The sequence below is a fragment of the Solanum dulcamara genome, chromosome 4 (genome assembly GCF_947179165.1).
Source record: "Solanum dulcamara chromosome 4, daSolDulc1.2, whole genome shotgun sequence".
Lineage (NCBI taxonomy): Eukaryota > Viridiplantae > Streptophyta > Magnoliopsida > Solanales > Solanaceae > Solanum > Solanum dulcamara.
The window spans coordinates 52,939,828-52,962,971 of NC_077240.1; the positions used below are offsets into that span (position 1 = coordinate 52,939,828).

The 23,144-nt window shown below is 40.8% G+C and overlaps 2 pseudogenes; both read right to left on the bottom strand.

Moving 5' to 3' along the window:
* Nucleotides 1-15,677: 15,677 nt before the first annotated feature.
* Nucleotides 15,678-15,797, bottom strand: LOC129888197 (5S ribosomal RNA; annotated as a pseudogene).
* A 5,561-nt stretch (nucleotides 15,798-21,358) lies between these two features.
* Nucleotides 21,359-21,478, bottom strand: LOC129888037 (5S ribosomal RNA; annotated as a pseudogene).
* Between the last annotated feature and the right edge of the window lie 1,666 nt (nucleotides 21,479-23,144).

Below are 23,144 nucleotides of genomic sequence, written 5' to 3' on the forward strand. Positions count from 1 at the left end.
ATGTATACCTTCCTTACATACCATACCTGGCCCGCTATGGGACTTGGTGCTACAAGTGTGTCACTATATTTCCACATGCATGCCTACAGACTGTATCCGGCCCTTCAGTGAGGGACTCAATAAAGATGTCATTTCATCATTTATCATGCCCGACCCTTCATGGGATGCGGTGAATGATCCTTGCATCATATATCATGCCCGGCCCTTAATGGGATGCGGTGAATAATCATTTCATCATATATCATGCCTGGCCCTTCATGGGACGCGGTGAATTTATCATGCCCGGCCCTTCATGGAATGCGGTGAATTTTTCATGCCCGGCCCTTCATGGGATGCGGTGAGTTTATCATGCCCGGCCCTTCATGGGATGCGGTGATTTTATCCTACCCGGCCCTTCAAGGTGATACACCCCGCACTCTTGAGCTCGGAACGTCTTCTTAAGTTCCTTAGACACTATCATGTGAGACGGATAAGCTACGACACTATCAAACAACTCTAAGGAAAGAAGATTGTGATACCTCGCGAGAAGGGAGGTTGGAGATAGAGTCATAAGAATCCAGAAAGAGTTGGAGGCTAAGAAATGAGTCGTAGGACTCGATTTACCTACGTAAGGCACTAAGTTAAGAGTCTTATACACTTAAGTTGCTTAAGGATATATCAAGCTTACGTAGTACGGATTACATAGGCTCTTAAAGTGAGACAAAATTACGAACCCGCGAGGAAGGGAAAAAGACGACGCGTGGCAGCCAATGGAGGAGCGACACGTGGCAGCACCTCAAGCAAGCAGGTGATGCACCTACTTAGGGTCAAGTAGGTGATGCAGCTGCTTGGGGGAGGTGGACCCCGCTGCCACGTGGCAGCCCCTAATTGGCAGCATGACACGGTGGCCAATCATGGCTTGACACGTGTCATCCTTAGGGGCTGACACGTGTCACCCCCTGGGACCACATATATGTATGATATACATCTCAAACTTCAGCTTGTTCACCAACATTTCCAGCAGAAACGTGAACAAAGAACCCTAAAGCTAAGGAGAAAAAAATTGCGACGGCTTGGGAAAAAAATAGGTAAGTCCCATTTTCGTTCCGTAAATTAATTAATTAGCGTATACTACGATGATATGGAAGTATTAGTAGTACAAAATTAGGATTTGATGCAGCAAAAAACGGACAGCAAGCTGCCACGACGTTACAGCATGCTGAAAATATTTCCGAGGCGCGATTTTGGCGAGTTCTAGCCAATTTCGGGAAAGGTAAGTTCTTAACCTCTAATTTGAAGTTTATAATGTTACATTATGGTGTATTACACACCTTAGGACCTGCTGGAAGTTGGGGAAAACGTTTGAAAAGTTCAGCGTTCGAAATTAACGAATTTAGAATCGCTATAGTTAAGTTGTTGTCGAAATAAAGTGTTGTACGTGTAGGGGATGCTGATGGTTGTGTTGTGGCGTGTTGCAGGGTCTAAAATTTATCTAAATGAGGTGTGGGAGCTGCTGGTTGCAGCCACAGGCTTTGCAATTAAAGAATTCGCGAAAGAAAGATTAAAAACTCTAGTTTTGGTATCTTAGTTTCGAGTGAATTGTTGGGGGTTTATATTGTATAATTTTGGTCGTAAAATGTATATGTATGGGCTTCTGGTTGCATTGTTGGTTGTCTGCAGGTTCTAAGGACATGGTTGGGATTTCGGATAGGGCACATTATAGGGGAGGTGCTGTCCGATTTTCGTTAACATCCTAACTAGTTAAGGAACTAGCCGAGAAGGCGAGCGAAGGGATGAATGTTATGAATACTCGTGGGTAGTCTAAGTTGCTGAAAAGTCCAAGGTTGTTAATACTTACCTTACTTCCATGTTAAATAGGTTTCGAGGACAACGATGTGGACGTGATTAAGAGAAGTCCATACAAGGTATGTGAAGCTTTCCTTTGGCGTGTTTTTGGAATAGATATGTAGAACTATTCTTCTTTTCTTTTGGCATGTCTTAGATATAAGTTATGAATGATATATATACGATATTTGGGGATTCAATCCATTCGTAAATCACTGAGTATGAGTCGAGACTCTTGTTTACTTCTTGGTATTAGAACTTCTGTAATAGCTGAGTCATTGCCTTTTAGTCTTCTATGTGATGAAAATTAGTATATGTAAAGCCTATTTCTTCTTTCCTTTGGAATGGCTTAACTTTAAGTGAAATGGTATATGATATAGGTCTAGAGGTAATTCCATTTATGAGCTCTGATTGTAACTCGTGACTTGTAGTCACTCTTGAACATTAAGAGTCTGAAAGTAGTCAAACTACTATTCTTGAGCCTGCTATATAATGAATAATGAGTGGAAGTACCAGCTCCTCTCCATTTAAAGGCTCTGAAATGGTAAAAGTGTCTGATTGCATAATTTGAGTCTTTGACTAGATAACTGTGTCTCTGATTGCATAATCGTGTCTTTGATTACATAAACCATGTTTCTGATTGCATAAGCTATATGGCATTGTCTGGATGCATGTCTGTGATTCTTGAGGCCCCAACTGATGTAAGCCCTAATGACATCTAAAGGGATACCTCGGATAATTACTCCCCAGTCTTCAGGTGACGGTTCACTTGACTGTTTCATCGAGTCTTAAATAATGACTTAGTTGCATATGGTTTCTCACTACTCTACTCGTACATACTGTAACCCATCCTTCCTCGAGTCCCACGATGGGCCGGGATATGTTATCGTGCACAGTGTTACTACTTCTTTCACCGCGTCCCGGGCCGGATGTGTATAGTTCCACGCATGAGGAGACGATGCCATACGTGAGGTGTGATATATGTTATATGTTATGACGATACGATTATTCACCGAGTCCCGGGCCGGCTGTAATATGATAGTATATGTGGTGAAATAAGGAAGGAACACCGAGTCCCTCCTTAGAGGGCCGGGTATATATGTATATTATGATGGTACGCTATAGACGTACACCACTCCATTCACCGAGTCCCTCACTAAAGGGCCGGATACTTTATGTAGGCATGCATATGAGATTAAAGCAATACATTGTGACCCTGAGCCCCGTAGTGAACTGGGTATAACACGATGATATACATGATAACATGATACCGTATACGATGGTATGATACCGTATACGATGATATGATGAAATGAAATGCATTATGACACGATGATTTGTGATTATGAAGTAATGATAATGACACTGAGTTCACTAGAGGGCCGGGCACAGTATATGATGGTATATAGGATCACGTGTCCTAAGGTGCAGGTTCAGTAAATTGTTAATTGTTATACTTATCCCCTGCATCCCTATTTCAGTTATGATCTCAGTTACGATGTGTTATGCTTTACATACTCAGTACATATATCGTACTGACCCCCCTTTTCTCGGGGGGCTGCGTTTCATGCCCGCAGGTACAGATGTTTATTCTGGAGATCCATCAGCATAGGAGTTCCTCTCAGCTGTGTTGGAAGTGCTTCACTGTTCTGGAGCCTAAATTTTGATGCTGGTCACTTAATGTATATATTTGTACATTCAAGGGTACGGCGGGGGCCTTGTTCCGCCATATGTTGCTGTTACTATTCTTAGAGGTCTGTAGACATATGTATATGTGGGTTGTTTGTGAGTTAGTTTTGATGTTGCCTATTCGATATGTTGTGAATGTTTTTGTTATAGCAGCCTTGTCGGCTCACATGCCCTTTCATGATATGATACAAATGAAAGAGGCTACATGTACATAAAAAAGTTTTAAACTATTGGGGTTTTGTATATAGTATCACATCACACACGGTTCAACTTAAGTGTAGTTGATAAATACGCATAAGAGGGTCCAAGTCGGACCCCAGTTGCGGCCTACGGGGTTGGGTCGTGACACAAGTGGTATCAGAGCAGTTCGTCCTTGGAATGTCTACAGACCGTGTCTAGTAGAGTCTTGTTTATCGGTGTGTTGTGCACCACATCTATAGACAGGAGGCTACAGGACATTTAGGATGTTACTTTCTTTCAAATCTAAGATCGTGCGATAGAGCCAAGCCATAGGAAATGAAATTACTCATACTAACCTGCGATTTTAGCAGGAAGACAACGCCGATAGAAGAAAGTAACTGACAATATTGGATGTTAAGAAGCACGCAGGTAAGCAAAGGCACGAAAGCCCTATGTCAGGTAAGGTATTGAAATGCGATTGACAGATACAATTGAAAAGTCAAAGGAAAGGTAAATAAGAAAGTATAACAGGTGCAGCTCGAGTAGACATAACAGGTAAGTTCATTTCCATACTGTTAATTATGGGCGCCCTGTGCGACTGCGATATGAGATGATATGACTATATATGTGCCCTGTGTGGCTGAGATGTTATACAATATGAATGTATATCTGTGTGCCCTGTGAGGCATTGTTGGTATTTTCTGCGTGCAGGTGTTGAGATAGTAAGAAATACAGAGGAAACTCTGCCCAAATTTTCCTAGAAATAAGTTAATTGCTGAGTTAATGGCAATAGAAACTAGGAGGACGATACTGGAATAGTAGAATAAGTTAGAAAGAAACTATAAGCCAAAGAAAATGACTCAGAGAGGAATGATAGATCGGGATAAAACGAGATAGTAAGGAATTGTCTGAATTGATACATAGGGATAAACTATGACAAGTGATAGTTGAAGGAAGTAACAGTATGGTTAAGACAAGAGTAAGACAAGAGTACAAAGGGAAAAGAATTGTGACGGATATGAAGTGTTAATAAGATAGCTTGTGAGACATTAAGGACAAGACTAACTAAGAAGGGTAAGTAACCCATAGTAAGAATCGTGAAGAAAGTCAAGCGGTATTATACTATGGGTCTGAATGCGAACTAAGGACATAACTTCCGTTAAGGTACTATGGCGGAATAAGAATCGTGAAGACATAAACTGGGAGGTTGAAAAGGACATGAAACATAAGTGTCCATACCTATTCCCGATGTCTACGGATAGCCCTAGTCTTGGAACTCGTATATTAATTACTTGGACGAAAATGTATGCCATTCCAGTAGAAAGGCATCTCCCTATGATCCGTATAAAGTCTTAAGGAAAGTTTTATTCAACATTCGGGGACGAATGTTCTAAAGGGGGGAAGGATGTTACACCCCGCACTCTTGAGCTCGGAACGTCTTCTTAAGTTCCTTAGACACTATCATGTGAGACGGATAAGCTACGACACTATCAAACAACTCTAAGGAAAGAAGATTGTGATACCTCGCGAGAAGGGAGGTTGGAGATAGAGTCATAAGAATCCAGAAAGAGTTGGAGGCTAAGAAATGAGTCATAGGACTCGATTTACCTACGTAAGGCACTAAGTTAAGAGTCTTATACACTTAAGTTGCTTAAGGATATATCAAGCTTACGTAGTACGGATTACATAGGCTCTTAAAGTGAGACAAAATTACGAACCCGCGAGGAAGGGAAAAAGACGACGCGTGGCAGCCAATGGAGGAGCGACACGTGGCAGAACCTCAAGCAAGCAGGTGATGCACCTACTTAGGGTCAAGTAGGTGATGCAGCTGCTTGGGGGAGGTGGACCCCGCTGCCACGTGGCAGCCCCTAATTGGCAGCATGACACGGTGGCCAATCATGGCTTGACACGTGTCATCCTTAGGGGCTGACACGTGTCACCCCCTGGGACCACATATATGTATGATATACATCTCAAACTTCAGCTTGTTCACCAACATTTCCAGCAGAAACGTGAACAAAGAACCCTAAAGCTAAGGAGAAAAAAATTGCGACGGCTTGGGAAAAAAATAGGTAAGTCCCATTTTCGTTCCGTAAATTAATTAATTAGCGTATACTACGATGATATGGAAGTATTAGTAGTACAAAATTAGGATTTGATGCAGCAAAAAACGGACAGCAAGCTGCCACGACGTTACAGCATGCTGAAAATATTTCCGAGGCGCGATTTTGGCGAGTTCTAGCCAATTTCGGGAAAGGTAAGTTCTTACCCTCTAATTTGAAGTTTATAATGTTACATTATGGTGTATTACACACCTTAGGACCTGCTGGAAGTTGGGGAAAACGTTTGAAAAGTTCAGCGTTCGAAATTAACGAATTTAGAATCGCTATAGTTAAGTTGTTGTCGAAATAAAGTGTTGTACGTGTAGGGGATGCTGATGGTTGTGTTGTGGCGTGTTGCAGGGTCTAAAATTTATCTAAATGAGGTGTGGGAGCTGCTGGTTGCAGCCACAGGCTTTGCAATTAAAGAATTCGCGAAAGAAAGATTAAAAACTCTAGTTTTGGTATCTTAGTTTCGAGTGAATTGTTGGGGGTTTATATTGTATAATTTTGGTCGTAAAATGTATATGTATGGGCTGCTGGTTGCATTGTTGGTTGGCTGCAGGTTCTAAGGACATGGTTGGGATTTCGGATAGGGCACATTATAGGGGAGGTGCTGTCCGATTTTCGTTAACATCCTAACTAGTTAAGGAACTAGCCGAGAAGGCGAGCGAAGGGATGAATGTTATGAATACTCGTGGGTAGTCTAAGTTGCTGAAAAGTCCAAGGTTGTTAATACTTACCTTACTTCCATGTTAAATAGGTTTCGAGGACAACGATGTGGACGTGATTAAGAGAAGTCCATACAAGGTATGTGAAGCTTTCCTTTGGCGTGTTTTTGGAATAGATATGTAGAACTATTCTTCTTTTCTTTTGGCATGTCTTAGATATAAGTTATGAATGATATATATACGATATTTGGGGATTCAATCCATTCGTAAATCACTGAGTATGAGTCGAGACTCTTATTTACTTCTTGGTATTAGAACTTCTGTAATAGCTGAGTCATTGCCTTTTAGTCTTCTATGTGATGAAAATTAGTATATGTAAAGCCTATTTCTTCTTTCCTTTGGAATGGCTTAACTTTAAGTGAAATGGTATATGATATAGGTCTAGAGGTAATTCCATTTATGAGCTCTGATTGTAACTCGTGACTTGTAGTCACTCTTGAACATTAAGAGTCTGAAAGTAGTCAAACTACTATTCTCGAGCCTGCTATATAATGAATAATGAGTGGAAGTACCAGCTCCTCTCCATTTAAAGGCTCTAAAATGGTAAAAGCGTCTGATTGCATAATTTGAGTCTTTGACTAGATAACTGTGTCTCTGATTGCATAATCGTGTCTTTGATTACATAAACCATGTTTCTGATTGCATAAGCTATATGGCATTGTCTGGATGCATGTCTGTGATTCTTGAGGCCCCAACTGATGTAAGCCCTAATGACATCTAAAGGGATACCTCGGATAATTACTCCCCAGTCTTCAGGTGACGGTTCACTTGACTGTTTCATCGAGTCTTAAATAATGACTTAGTTGCATATGGTTTCTCACTACTCTACTCGTACATACTGTAACCCATCCTTCCTCGAGTCCCACGATGGGCCGGGATATGTTATCGTGCACAGTGTTACTACTTCTTTCACCGCGTCCCGGGCCGGATGTGTATAGTTCCACGCATGAGGAGACGATGCCGTACGTGAGGTGTGATATATGTTATATGTTATGACGATACGATTATTCACCGAGTCCCGGGCCGGCTGTAATATGATAGTATATGTGGTGAAATAAGGAAGGAACACCGAGTCCCTCCTTAGAGGGCCGGGTATATATGTATATTATGATGCTACGCTATAGACGTACACCACTCCATTCACCGAGTCCCTCACTAAAGGGCCGGATACTTTATGTAGGCATGCATATGAGATTAAAGCAATACATTGTGACCCTGAGCCCCGTAGTGAACTGGGTATAACACGATGATATACATGATAAGATGATACCGTATACGATGGTATGATACCGTATACGATGATATGATGAAATGAAATGCATTATGACACGATGATTTGTGATTATGAAGTAATGATAATGACACTGAGTTCACTAGAGGGCCGGGCACAGTATATGATGGTGTATAGGATCACGTGTCCTAAGGTGCAGGTACAGTAAATTGTTAATTGTTATACTTATCCCCTGCATCCCTATTTCAGTTATGATCTCAGTTACGATGTGTTATGCTTTACATACTCAGTACATATATCGTACTGACCCCCCTTTTCTCGGGGGGCTGCGTTTCATGCCCGCAGGTACAGATGTTTATTCTGGAGATCCATCAGCATAGGAGTTCCTCTCAGCTGTGTCGGAAGTGCTTCACTGTTCTGGAGCCTAAATTTTGATGTTGGTCACTTAATGTATATATTTGTACATTCAAGGGTACGGCGGGGGCCTTGTTCCTCCATATGTTGCTGTTACTATTCTTAGAGGTCTGTAGACATATGTATATGTGGGTTGTTTGTGAGTTAGTTTTGATGTTGCCTATTCGATATGTTGTGAATGTTTTTGTTATAGCAGCCTTGTCGGCTCACATGCCCTTTCATGATATGATACAAATGAAAGAGGCTACATGTACATAAAAAAGTTTTAAACTATTGGGGTTTTGTATATAGTATCACATCACACACGGTTCAACTTAAGTGTAGTTGATAAATACGCATAAGAGGGTCCAGGTCGGACCCCAGTTGCGGCCTACGGGGTTGGGTCGTGACACAAGGGACGCGGTGAGTTATGTATTAACAACCTGCACGAGTAGAGTAATAACGAACTATATGCAATTAGCTCATCATCTAAGACTCGGTATAACAATCGTCATGGACTATCATTTGAGGATCAAAATGATTATCATCTCAAGTATCCTCAAAATGCCATTAGGGGCCATATCGATGGAGTCTCAAGATTCCTAGACTTTTATTGAGGTAATACCGAATAGCTTATGCAATCAGAGATACTTGTCATTATAGAGTTCTTAGGCATGGGAGCTCATACATTCAATTAGTATTCATCATATAGGGACTCCAGGGTAGTAGTTCAACTACTTCAATAACTTTGATATTAAGAAATGAATAAAAGTTATAGTTCATGCTTCTCATGCATCAAGTTACTATTTCATGTACAGAAGGCTCGGGGGTGATAGCTCAGCTACCTTAAGCGCCTTAGCATTTACAAGTGAACACGAGTCAATAGGCTCTACATATATTACCTTTTATCCTATAGAAGCCTTAAAAAGGCAATAGCTCAACTATTACAGGAGTTCTACCATTATGAAGTGGATAAGAATTACGAACTATAGTCGGAGCTTTACGAATGGAATTATCCCCCAGTTCCATATACAAACCATTCATAGCTTATATCTAAGACATGCCAAAATAAAGAAGAATAGCTTTACATACCTCTTACGACTCTTTATCTCGTTCGTCTCGTCGTCCTCTGAACCTAGGTAATATAAAAGCAACATGAATATTAATAACCCTTGGGTTTCCAGCATCTTAGGTTACATATGAGTATTCATAGAACTCAACTTTTCGCTCGCCTCCTCGATTAGTTTCTTAACTAGTTAAGGCGTTAACGAAAATCGGACAGCACTTCCCCTATAATGTGCCCTATAGAATTCCCAATCACATATTAACCTACATCCAACCAACAACATAACCAGCAGCTCGTATATATAGAAAACTTTGCAACATTGTACATTACAACCTCCGGACGACTTGCTCGAAATTATGATATCCAAAATAGGGTTTCTATTTTCTATTTTGCGAAACCTTTAATCGTACGAAGCGTGGAATCATGTGGCTGAAACCAGAAGCTCCCACACCTATTTTAGAACACATTTAGACCTTGAAACACACACCACACAACCATCAGCAACCTGTAAATACACCATGCCTCACTTTGACTACAATTTAACTACGACGACTTCAATTTAGATTGTTTCTTTCGCTGAGCATCCCTATGATTGTTTTCATACATCCAGAAGTATAAAAGGTACATAATACACTCCATAACAGCCCCATAAATTCCACATTTAAATGAGAAACCTTACCTTATCCAAAATTGGCCAAAAATAGCCAAAATCGCGCCTCGGAAACCTCTTTAGCGCGCTGAAACTGTGTGGACTGGTTGCTGTCCGTTTTGGCTACACCAAGCCGTGATTTTATACTTCTAATACCTCCATATCATCGTGGTATATGCTGGATAATTAATTTACGGAACGAAATCGGAACGTACCTATTTGTTTCCTCCTAGCCGTCGTGATTTTGCTGCTGGTTGTGTGGTGTGTGTTGCAGGGTCTAAGTGTGTCCTAAAATATGTGGGGGAGCTTCTGGTTGCATCCACATGACCCCCTCTTCGTACAGTTAAAGTTTTTACAAAATGGAAACTAGAAATCCTATTTTGGTATCGTAGCTTCGGGCGAGTCGTTTGGAGTTTATGTTGTATATTGTTGATGTGAACTGCTTAAACATATGCTGCAGGTTGTTGTTGTTGGTTGGATTTAGGTATTAGGAGGGGAATTGGAAATTCGGATAGGGCACATTATAGGGGAGGTGCTGCCCCATTTTCGTTAACGCCTTAGCTAATTAAAAAACTAGTCGAAGAGACGGACAAGGAAATAGATTCCAGGAATGCTAAGGTGCAACCTAAGATGCTGGAAAGCTAAGAGTGGTTGATATTCGTATTAATTTCATGTTGAATAGGTTTAAAGGATGATGAAGCGAACGGGAAAAAGAGTAACTCACAAGATCAAAAGCCAAGGATATCGAATAACTCAAGGGAAACTACGAAGGATAATGACAGCATGCTAGATCAAAAGCCAAATGTTGGCTGTAGAGTTTGTCGCAAGTGATATTGCGATAGATAAATAACCAAGGAAAAGAAATAGCAAGACTCCTATAGTAGGAGATAAGATGAGCAAGGAGTAAATAAGGAAATAGAAAGAAGTGCGACAAGGTATTTCTTTCACTCTCTCATATTCTAGTAAAGATAAAGAATGACACGAGAATGTGTCAAGAAGGTTACAAGCGAGGGTAAGGAAAAATTGTGAAATGGTTTAAATAAGAAGGACAGGACTAGCTGGTTACTATAGGATTGGCAAGCTTATATGTCAAATTCCTTTAAAATTATGCCAGCTAATGATAGACAGAACTCAAAATGGCTCAAAGGGCACTATATGAACGAACTTTAGTGCTACTCAGTAGCCAACCCTAATGAATGGGTGCGTACAAAAAGGGGTGAATACAATAGAAGGATTTAAAACAAAATGACCAAAAAGGAACATGGTCGTAGTGGAACTAAAGATCTACCCCTATACCGGTTGCAAGATAACAGAGGAAAGGGCAAGGCAACACATAAAGACTAGTGAGACGACGCTAAGATAAATTTTGGGCTAAGTTGAGTGCCCCGCACATTATTGCAAGGATTGCCATGAAACGTGACATGAGGACTTTCCAAGAAGGTCACCCATCCCAGTATTTCTCTCGCCCAAGCACACTTAACTTCTAAATTTTAGTGGAATTTAGTGCGACGAGGCAGATGTGGTCGCGCGAGATGGAAGAATCTTAACTAGCGGTGGAGAAACGACATGATATTATGTTCCTGGAGTACTATACGTTACGTTGAGGGTATTGTAAAAAAGACTTAAGCAAGACAAAAAAGATTAGCTAATTTCTATATGACGACGCACTCGAATGCCACAGTTCTTCAACTTAGTACAAGTTAATGAGAGGAAAACCACAGAATGACTATACGGGCCAGTGGGCGAGGGAATTTCGACACCACTTGACAGCCAACTCTTAGAGAGGAAAAAAAAGAAGCAAAACCCATGTCATGACCCAACCCCGTAGGCCGTAACTGGGGTCCGACCTAGACCCCCCATATACCTAGCTATCAACTATGGTCAAATTGAACTGTAAATAAAACAATATCATGTAACAAAGCCCCACTGAGCAATAACATTTTCATAAACCTGGAGCCCTTTTTGTTTGTATCACAACATGAAAGGGCACGCAAGCCGACAAAGCTGCCATTGCATAATAACATACTTCATATATCATGTAGACCCAGCTGAATCAAACTGACATATACAACCGACATATACATGTCTGCAGACCTCTAAAAATATAAATGACAATATATGGTGGGACAGGGCCCCCGTCGTAACCCCGAATGGACAAAGCAATTTTATACATCAGTGGATAGTGTTAAAAACTAGGCCCCGATACAATGAAGCCTCTTCCAGCTGAGCTGCATGGAATCCTAAGCAGACGGACTCCCAAAACCTATATCTGTACCTGCGAGCATGAACGCAGCCTCCTGAGAAAGGGGGTTAGTATGACATATGTACTGAGTATGTAAAACGTAACATAATACACTAGAGGTATACTCGAAATAGAGAAGCAGGGGAACAAATTATCAAATCGAAGACATGTACTTGTACTCTGGGAATCACAAAAGCTTGCATGCTCAATTTATACAATATAACCGGCCCTTTCAGGGGTCCAGTGAATCACATCTGTAGGACCATCATAGGCCCGGTGCCATCACCACCTTATTACAACACCATCATCATATATATATATATATACATACATACCCGGCTTCCTAGTAAGGGGCTTGGTGAATAATGCAGTAAATTGTGCACGATAACTGCACCGAGTCCCGGGCCGGGTATGTTATCATGCACAATTCACTGCATCACTCACCAAGCCCCTCACTAGAGGGCCGGGTATGTATGTATATATATGATGATGTGTTGTAATAAGGTGGTGATGGCGCTGGGCCTATAATGGTCCTACAGATGTGATTCACCGGACCCCTAAAAGGGCCGGCTATATTGTATAAATTGAGCATGCATGCTTTTGTGATTCACAGAGTACAGGTACATATCTTCAATTTGATAATTTGTTCCCCTGCTTCTCTATTTCGAATATACCTCCAGTGTATTATGTTACGTTTTACATACTCAGTACATATGTCGTACTAACCCCCTTTCTCGGGGGCTGCGTTCATGCCCGCAGGTTTAGATACAGGTTTTGGGAGTCCATCAGCTTAGGATTTCATGCAGCTCATCTGGAAGAGGCTCCATTGTATCGGGGCCTAGTTTTTGATACTGTCCACTGATGTATAAAATGGTTTTGTCTATTCGGGGGTACGGTAGGGGCCCTGTCCCACCATATGTTGTCATTTATATTTTTAGAGGTCTACAGACATATATATGTGGGTTGTGTATGTCAGTGTGATTGAGTTGGGTATACATGATATATGAAGTATGATATTATGCTATAGCAGCCTTGTCGGCTTGCGTGCCCTTTCATGTTGTGATACAAACGAAAAGGTCTATAGGTTTATGAAAATCTTATCGCCAAGTGGGGCTCTATTACATAATATTGTTTAATTTACAGTTCAATGTGACCACAGCTTATAGATATGTATACAGGGGGTCTAGGTCGTACCCAGTCGCGACCTACGGGGTTGGGTCATGATAGAAGTGGTATCAAAGTAGTTCGTTCTTGGATTATCTGCAGACTGTGTCTAGTAGAGTTTTGATTATCGATGTGTTATGCACCACATCCATAAACAAGAAGCTACATGACATTTAGGATGTTACCTTTCCTTTAAATCTGAAATCGTGCTTTAGATCTTTGTCATAGGAAATTTTCTTATACTAACCTTGGATCTTAACAGAAGAACGACACCAATAGAAGAAAGTAATTGACGATATGGAAAGTTACGAAGCATGTAGGTAAGTAAAGTAAAGCCATGGAAGATATCCGTCGGGTAAGGTATTGAAGTACTAATGAAATGTAAAGTTGAAACCTGAAAGGAAAGCAGACAGGAAGTGCAACAGATGCAGTTTAAAGTTGGACATATGAGGTAAGTCCAGTATTTTTATATTATTATTGATGTTGAAATCCCTGTATGGCTACAATATGAGGTGATATTGAAAGCCCTGTGCGGCTGTGATATGATAAGAATATATATGTGTTGGCCCTGTGAGGCATTTGTTGGTACTTTTTGCGTGCAGGTTTGGGGATAAGTAAGAATTATAGAGGAAACTCTGTAGAAATTTTCCTAGAACAAGAAAAGAGAATGAAACATAGAGTCTTAAGATGTCTTGGAAGTTGATACCAAGTACCCCCATTATGGTTAACTAAATCTGTAAGAGGTACCCCTTAGGTCGTCTATAAGGGATACCCTTTTCACTCGGGGAAGTTTATTACGGAGAAACAAAATTCTGTCTGAGCAGTACAGTTCAGACCACAGTATCTCCAGCTGTAACTATGCTGTAGAAAAAAAGAGAAGCTCAGGTTGAAAGGTAAGATGTCTAGTAATTGAGCTTCACTCTTTTTGAAAGTCCCAAGCCCTCAATTCCTATCGTAAATTAGACGAGTTGTTCATAACTTGAGGATAAACTTGGAAGGATACCAGGTCGGGTAAGTATTAAAAGGGAAGTACTTTGATGTTTAAGAGGTTCTGGTTTCTTCCAACAATGGTTGAAAAATGGTTTATGATAACAGTTTATAATTTTCCACCGACTAATTGGGGAAAGAACTTCTAACAGAAGCACCTCAAAGAGATGTCAGGAACTGAACGCGAATACGAATTAAAAGGGGGATATGTAAGTATGAATTGAACAGTGTGATATGAGTATGCAGGGATAAAGTGGAACCACTAGTAAGACGCACTTAGTACGCATTGACTAAGTTAAAAGCCTGCGTTGAGCACGCAGTAAGAGTATGGAGCTTAAGATATAAGGAAATGACACGTGTACATAACGTCTCCCCAAAAATAGTGGAACCCTTAAGGGACGAGGACAACAAACTTAAGGAATAATTAGTGTAACCTACATTCACCCCAAGGAATAAAGGATATAGGTTGGGGTAAAGCTACTATTTCAAAAGAACCTTGAACAGTTATCGTCGGAATACTAGCACTGTCTAATTGGAATTGGAACGACTACAGGTGCGAAGTAATTCTGAGAAAAGGAAAAGTACAAGGTGTCCTTGGATGAGTTGTTCCTTGGGTCACATTATTTAAGTACCGATTAGTAGACAGGCATCATATTAAATATGGAAAGGTTCTCGTCACTTTGTAATTTAGCCATGGATCCGTACGTGGATAGTCCGATTATAAAATATGAAGATAGACGGAGACATGATGCAGTACCAAGTAGATTGGAGGAAGAGATTGGGCAAAATTGAGACTGGACAAAGAGACATAGAGCAAGGTACAAGCAAATAAAAGTACGAGTACCCTCTGAAGGGGGAAAGTTAATGAGAAAATGGCAAAGATAGTAGGAGGCAATTGATATAGCAATATATGTGAGATAGACGTCTAAACTTCGATAAGATATCTTGCTGAACCAAGTTGGAAAGGTCCGGAAGCTACCAATAATTGGATGGAAGCTAGAATGCTACATAAGGCAGCGTTAAGAAGTTTGTGATGAGACCCTGAACAACATAACACTAGAAGGCGGTTGCATATAAAAACAAAAGAGTGTAACCATGAAAGGATATCAACCAACTTAAGAGACATTACGAAGGATAATGACAACATGCTAGACCAAACGCCAAAACATTGGTTATAGAGTTAGTCGCAAATGATGTTGTGATAGATAAATAACTAAAGAAAAAGGAATAGAAAGCCTTATGTGGTAGAAAATGAGGAGAACACAAAGTGAATAGAGGATAGTGAAGCTAAAGGTCTACGCCGATACTAGATGCAAGATAATAGATAAAAGGACAGGGCAAAACAAAAAAACTCGCGAGACAACGCTGAGGTAAATCTGGAGCTAAGTTTAGTGCCCCACACATTATGGCAAGGATTACAATGAAAAGCAACACGAAGACTTCCCAGGGAGGTCACCCATCCCAGTATTACTCTCGCCCCAGCACGCTTAACCTCGAAATTCTGATGGAACTTAATGCGTTAGTGCTGGTATGATCACGCGAGATAGAAGAATTGGAACTAGAGGCGGAAGAACGCCATGAGATTATGTTCCTGGAATACTATTCGTTATGTTGAGGGTATTGTAAAAGGGATTTAAGCAAGACTGATGATGCACTCAAATGCCACAGCTCTTTAACATAGAACCAGTTAACGAGAGGAAAACCGCAGAATAACTATATGGGCCAGTGGGCAAGGGAATTTCGACACCACTTGGCAGCTAACTCTAAGGACGAAAAAGCAAAACCCAAAAGGTAAGGGTACCAGCTGATTTAATTTACGAATGACAGGAAGTAATACCCAAGGTCGAAAATTCCACAATATGACCAGGACTATAAGACTCACTTCGCACTCCAGCGTTAGATGAATCTGGAGGGAATGTTACTTATGGATTAATGATATTAATCCCTGCTCCTTCGAGCAAAGGTTACCTACTCCGCCGAGAAGGTGTAAAATTGTAGAGTAAAAGAGTGGTAGGACCTTACAGAGTCCCCACAGCTATTGTCCTAGGAAAGGGAGCCCAAGTTGCAATTAACTATCGAGAGATACAAAGATATGTTAAGCCAAATTACCGAGATGGAATTAGTGCTACGAGTGGAGTAAGACATGGCCACGAGTGGACCATAGATCTACCCCAACATCGAGTGTAGGATAAGGGAGAAAAAGGCAGGGTAAAACATGAGTACTAGCGAGGTAACGCTAGGATACTTCTTGTACCCTCTCATATTCTTGTAAAGGTAAAGAATGACACAAGATAATGTGTCTAGAGGATTACAAATGGGGGTAGGGGAAATTGTGAAAGGGTCTAAGTAAAACTGGCAAAACTAAGTGGTTACTACAGGATGACAAGCTTATACGCCAAAATTCCTTTGGAATTATACCAGATCATGTTAGACAAAGCACAGAACGACTACGAGAGCCATTATATGAGGGGAATGCAACATTATTCGGTAGCCAACACTAAGGATTAGAAAAAAGGAGGGGAAGAAGGACCCAAAAGATCGAATACCAGTTAAAGTTCTGAAAATAGTTGAGAAGGACTATACGAGGCTAACGGTTTCCAAATTATCAACGTCATTATGAACCTATTTTATACTCTGTAAAAGTAGGGTGTTATACGGGTTAGTGCGAGTAGGCTAACAAATCAGCTCATTTGCTTTTAAACAAAACCACCTATGCAGTTGGAACTAGGTGAAGTTATAGGACAAGGAGGTAATAAGGTTCCGTGAGGTTTCCCCTGCTAATATCTAAAATCGAGGGACTTCAATTATGATTAACATCTAGAGATCAGTCCAAGAAAAGCTCAGGAGCACAGATAGGTCTTCGTACTACATTTTTCCTTGAGCTGCTGAATCAACTAAGCATACTATTATATGTTTGGCTTTAAGAGGAACTGAGATGATCGTCCACCACTTATTGAGTTTAACTACCATAATGGCTACCACTCTGGTATCCCAATAACTCCGTACAAGACTGGTAGAATAAGACGTGTAAGTCCCCTATTGGATGGGTAGATATTAGAAAGACTAAGCTAAAAAGGCCCCGGTGTGATTAAGCAAGCTATTGACTAAAAGCCCAGACTCGGTAGGAATGATATATATATAATCGACATCGACATACATAGTTCAAACTGATGATTGGATGTTCATAACAGGGTCACCTAGAAAAGGAAACTTAACCCAGAATATGTTAGACTGTATCAAGTTGCTCATGAGATGGGCAACATGGCTGGTAAGTTGAGCTTACCACCTTATTTGGAAACTATGCGCCCATTCCAGCAGATAGGAATGTTTCGCAAGGGTACTGACGAGTCACCCAGAGTATATTCCATAACTGATGTCCAGGAGATGGAATCCTGTGAGAAAAAAAAACATATCACCAATTTAGATCGGCAAACTGGAAGATTGTAGACTAAAGACGTGCCTTCCGTCAAGATACGGTGGAAAAACCAAAACCAAAAAGAGGATGACCGGGGAAACTGAAGAGAACATGAAACACAAGTATTCGCACCTGTAATCGATGTCTACAGGTAACCCCCAACTCCTGAAATACGTATATTAAGTACTTGTATGGAAGTATGTGTTAGGGAAATAGGAAAGAATCTCCCTACGGTCTGTATAAAGTTCTAAGGGAAGTTTTGTTTAACATTCAGGGATGAATATTCTAAAGGGGGGAAGGATGTTACACCCCACACTTTTAAACTCGGAAATGTCTTATAAGTTTCTTAGATAGTATCATGTGAGCCAGATACGCTACGACACTATCAAATGACTCTAAGGAAGGGAGAATGTAATACCCCATAGTAGAGAAGGTTGGAAATGGAGTCATAAGAATCCGGAAGGAATTGGAGGCCAAGTAACGAGTCGTAAGACTCGATTTACCTACGTAAGCTACTAACTTGGAAGTCTTACATACTTAAGCTATTGGAGTACGTACCAAGCTTGCGTAGCATGGATTACATAGGCTCTTAAAATAAGATGAGATTACGAACCCATGAGGGAGAAAAAAAAAGTGCCACATGGCAGCCAATGAAGGAGTTCCACATGGCAGAACCTCAAGCAAGCAGGTGACCCACCTGCTTGGTGGAGGTGGGCCCCACTGCCATGTGGCAGCCCCTAATTGGAGGCATGTATGCGGTAACCCAATAAGGGCTGGACACGTGTCACCCTTAGGGGCTGACACGTGTCACCTCTAAGGACACCTACATATATGTATATTGTGAATAAGGGGCTGCTTCTTATCTCAAAATTCCATCCAAAACTACAACAGCAAATAAAGGAAAGCAAACCCTAAAGTTGAGAGAAAATAGTGACGGCTTGGAGGAAAAAATAAGGTAAGTCCCGATTTCATTCTGTAAATTAATTATCTAGCATATACCATGATGATATGGAACTATTAGTAGTATAAAATTAGGGTTTTTTGCAGAAAAAATCGGACAGCAAGCTGCCACGACGTTACAGTGCGCTAAAAAAAGTTCTGAGGCACAATTTCGGTGAGTTCTAGCAAATTCCAGGAAAGGTAAGGTCTTCCCCTCTAATTTGAAGTTTATGATGTTATTATAGGGTGTATTACACACATTTTGGGCTGCTGGAAGTTGGGGAAAAGTCGTAAAAAGTTCGACGTTAGAAATAAACGAAATTGAAATCGCCATAGTTGAATTGTAATCGAATAACGCGTTGCGCTTGTGGTGTGGGACTGCTGGTCATGTGGTAATGTATTATGATGCTGGAAAATGAGTTAATGAGGGTGTGGGATATACTGGTTGCAGCCACCCGACCCTCCGCTTTGCACAATTAAAGGATTCACAAAAAGAACGACAAAAACCCTAGTTTTGGTATCGTAGTTTCGAATGGATTGTTTGGAGTTTATATTGTGTAACGTCGCTATAATATACATATATATGAGCTTATGGTTATGTTTTTGGTTGGCTTTAGGTGTTAAGGACACGATTGGGAATTCGTATAGGGCACGTTATAGGAGAGGTGCTATCTGATTTTCGTTAACGCCTTAACTAGTTAAGTAACTAGTCGAAAAGGCGAGCGAAGGGATAAATGCTATGAATACTCGTGGGTAGTCTAAGTTGCTGAAAAGTCTAAGGTTGTTAACATTTGCACTACTTCCATGTTAAATAGGTTTTGAGGAGAATGACGTGAACACGATTAAGGGGAGTCCATAAGAGGTATGTAAAGCTTCCCTTGGTATATTTTTGGTATAGGTATGTAAAGCCTATCTTTTCTCTTTTGGCATGTCTTAGATGTAAGCAGTATATGTTATGAGCTTTGGGGGTAATTCCATTCCCAGGTTCTGAATATGACTTCAGGACCCTCACTCACTTTTGAATGATTAAACTTTGAAGTAGTAAGATGCTATCTTCGAGTCTTCTATATGACTGTATAACAATTGATTCGACTAAGCTCTTGTTTGTAAAAAAGGAAAGGCTCTGAGATAACACCAATGCTCGGACTGCTATAAGATATTTCACATTGGTATATGTCTAAGATTTCCAAAAACTCCTTTTTACATAGTCCTTAGTGACAGTTAGAGAGTATATGTCAGATACCTTTTGCCCTGATCCCCAGGTGATGGTTCACTTGATGACTTCATCGAGTCTCAGATAATAATTTAAATTGTGTTTTGTTTCTCACTACTCTACTCGTGTATACTGTATCACTTCTTTCACCGAGTCCTGGGCCGGGTACGTTATCATGCACAATTCACTACATCACTCACCAAGCCCTTCACTAGAGGGCCGGGTATGTATGTATATATATGATGATGTGTTGTAATAAGGTGGTGATGGCACTGGGCCTATAATGGTCCTACAGATGTGATTCATCGGACCCCTAAAAGGGCCGGCTATATTGTATAAATTGAGCAGGCATGCTTTTGTGATTCACAGAGAATAGATATATGTCTTTGATATGATAATTTGTTCCCCTGCTTCTCTATTTCGAATATACCTCTAGTGTATTATGTTACGTTTTACATACTCAATACATATGTCGTACTAACCCCCTTTCTTGGGGAGCTGCATTCATGCCCGCAGGTACAGATACAGGTTTTGGGAGTCCGTCAGCTAAGGATTTTATGCAGCTCAGCTGCAAGAGGCTTCATTGTATCGGGGCCTAGTTTTTTATACTGTCCACTGATGTATAAAATAGTTTTGTCCATTTGGGGGTATGGCAGGGCCCCTGTCCAACCATATGTTGTCATTTATATTTTTAGAGGTCTGCAGACATATATATGTGGGTTGTGTATGTCAGTCTGATTCAGCTGGGTCTACATGATATATGAAGTATGATATTATGCTATGGCAGCCTTGTCGGCTTGCGTGCCCTTTCATGTTGTGATACAAATGAAAAGGGCTACAGGTTTATGAAAATGTTATCGCCCAGTGGGCCAATGTTACATGATATTATTTTATTTATAGTTCAATGTGACCACAGTTGATAGATATGTATACGGGGGGTCCAGGAAAGTACGAGTACCCTCTAAAGGGGGGAAGTTAATGAGAAAATGGCAAAAGTAAGGTGAAGGTAATTGATATGGGAATGTAATTAAGATGGGCATCTAAACTTCAATAATATATCTGGCCGAACCAAGTTAGAAAGGTCCAGAAGCTACCAATAATTGGATGGAAGCCAGAATACTACATAAGGCAGCGATAAGAAGTTGTGACGAGACCCTGAACAACATAACACTAGAAGGCGGGTGCGTATAAAAACAAAAGAGTGTAACCATGCAAGGATATCAATCAACTTAAGAGACATTATGAAGGATAATGACAGCATGCTAGACCAAAAGCCAAAACGTTGGTTATAGAGTTAGTCACAAATGATGTTGCGATAGATAAATAACCAAAGAAAAAGGAATAGAAAGCCTCCTGTGGTAGAAAATGAGGAGAACACAAAGTGAATAGAGGATAGTGGAGCTAAAGGTCTACGCCGATACTGGATGCAAGATAACAGACGAAAGGACAGGGCAAAACATAAAGACTCGCGAGACAACGCTGAGGTAAATCGGGAGCTAAGTTGAGTGCCCCACACATTATGGTAAGGATTACAATGAAGCGCAACACGAAAACTTCCCAGGGAGGTCACCCATCCCAATATTACTCTCGCCCCAGCACGCTTAACTTCATAATTCTGATGGAACTTAATGCGTTAGTGCTGGTGTCATCGCGCGAGTTGGAGGAATCTGAACTAGCGACAGAGAAACGATATGAGATTATGTACCCAGAGTATTATAAGATACGTTAAGACAATTGTAACAAGGGCTTAAGAAAAACAAAAAGGATTAGCTAATTGCTAACTGACGACACACTCGAATGCCACAGTTCTTCAACATAGTACTAGTTAATGATAGGCAAATGACCGAATAGCTATACGGGTGACATAATACATGGCCACGATTGGGCCAAAGATCTCCCCCGACATCGAATGTAGGATAAGGGAGAAAAAGGCAAGGTAAAACATGAGGACTAGCGAGATAATGCTAGGATACTTCTTGTACCCTCTCGTCATTTTGTAAGGAAGAAAATGACACAGGATAATGTGTCTAGAGGATTACAAGCGGGGGTAAAGGAAATTGTGAAAGGGTCTAAGTAAAACTAGTAGAACTAGCTGGTTACTACAGAATGACGAGCTTATATGCGAAAATTCCTTTGGAATTACACCAGATCATGTTTGACAAAGCACAGAATGACTACGAGAGTCATTATATGAGGGGACTACAACATTATTCGGTAACAAACACTAAGGATTGGAAAAAAGAGGGGAAGAAGGACCCAACAGATCGAATATCAGTTAAAGTTCTGAAAAGAGTTGAGAAGGACTATACGAGGCTAACAGTTCCCAAATTATCAACGTCATTATGAACCTATTTTATACTCTGTAAGAGTAGGATGCTATATGGGTTATTGTGAGTAGGCTAATGAATCAGTCCATTTGCTTCCAATCAAGAGCACCTATGCTGCTGAAATTAGGGGGAGTTATAGAACATGGAGATGGTAAAGTTCTATAAGGTTTCCCCAGCTAATATCTTAGATGGAAGAACTTCAATTAAGATTAACATTAGGACATCAGTCCAAGAAAAGATTGGGAACACAAGTATTCACACCTGTAACCGATGTCTACAGGTAAGTCCAACTCTTGAGCACTCGTATGTTAATAATATAGATGGGAATGTATGTGATAACAAAAAGGAAAGTAACCCCTCTATAATTTATATAAAGTCTTAAAGGAAGTTGCATTTAAGATTCGGGGACGAATGTTCTAAAGGGGGAAAGGATGTTACACCCCACATCTTTGAAATCGGAAGGTCCCTTAAGTTACTTAGAAGCTAGTATGTGAGCCACTTAAGTTACCACCCTATTAAACAAATCTAAGGAAAGAGGATTGTGATACCTCGTGAGAAGGAAGGTTGGAAATAGAGTTATACGAATCTGAAAAGAGTTGGAGGCTAAGAAATGAGTCGTAGGACTCGAGTTACCTACGTAAGCTACTAACTTGGAAGTCTTACATACTTAAGCTATTTGAGTACGTACCAAGCTTGCAAAGCATGGATTACATAGGCTCTTAAAATGAGACGAGATTACGAACTCACGAGAAAGAGGAGAAGATGACATGTGGCAGCCAATAAGGAGGTGCCACGTGGCAGAACCTCAAGCAAGTAGGTGACCCACCTGCTTGGGGGTCAAGTAGGTGACCCACATGCTTGGGGTCAAGTAGGTGACCCACCTATTTGAGGGTGGGCCCCATAAAGACACGTGGCAGCCTAGGAGACAAGGCAAGAATCCGTGGCCCAATAGGAGACAGACACATGTCACCCTTAGGGGCTGACACGTGTCACTT